We start from the raw sequence: 693 nt of genomic DNA on the forward strand, positions 1-693 counted from the left end.
CCTCCTTTCGAATTTCGTACGCATTTGCATACGCGCGTCCGCGCTGTCATAACTGTTCATAGACCGATGTTAAGCCATATTTAACCATCTGCAACCACTGTTTATTTTTTTCCTTTTATGTGGACTATTCTCCTTTCTTTTTTTCTACGTCATTTTTATGTTTTTCTTCCTTTTTACTCGAACTGCGTCTTTATGCTTTCTTTATAACGGTTATTTGTTTAACATTTCAATGAAACATCACATGCATCGGATCATCATATATTTTATTCGGCATGAGAGAATAGCAGATTTGTAGAGATACAAATCTATCCCCACTTTACTATGAAGTAAAAGGATCCCGCTTGAATTTTTTTCTTTTCATTTTCGAATGTGAAAAAAATAATTTCACACTCCTGGTTTCGAACAATTCTCATTGTAACCTAGGGTCCTGTTCACGTCATTCTGAATGTCTAGGTATTTCAAATTAAATTTTTTGCACACTTTTAAGTGTACTGGTTTTGCTACTTTGCCGTCTCTATTCTGTTTCGGCTAGTTTGCTGCATTCACTAAATATATATTTAATCGTTTCGTCTCTTTTTATTACAGAGTCGGCATTTGCTGTTTTCTTGTTTCTTATCGATGTTAGCTTTGATATAGTTTGTTCTAATCGTATTATCCTGTATGGCTGTAAGCAGTAAATCGGTATTTCTCTTT

This window comes from Euprymna scolopes, chromosome 35 (genome assembly GCF_053919585.1).
Source record: "Euprymna scolopes isolate OS-2025 chromosome 35, ASM5391958v1, whole genome shotgun sequence".
Classification (NCBI taxonomy): domain Eukaryota; kingdom Metazoa; phylum Mollusca; class Cephalopoda; order Sepiida; family Sepiolidae; genus Euprymna; species Euprymna scolopes.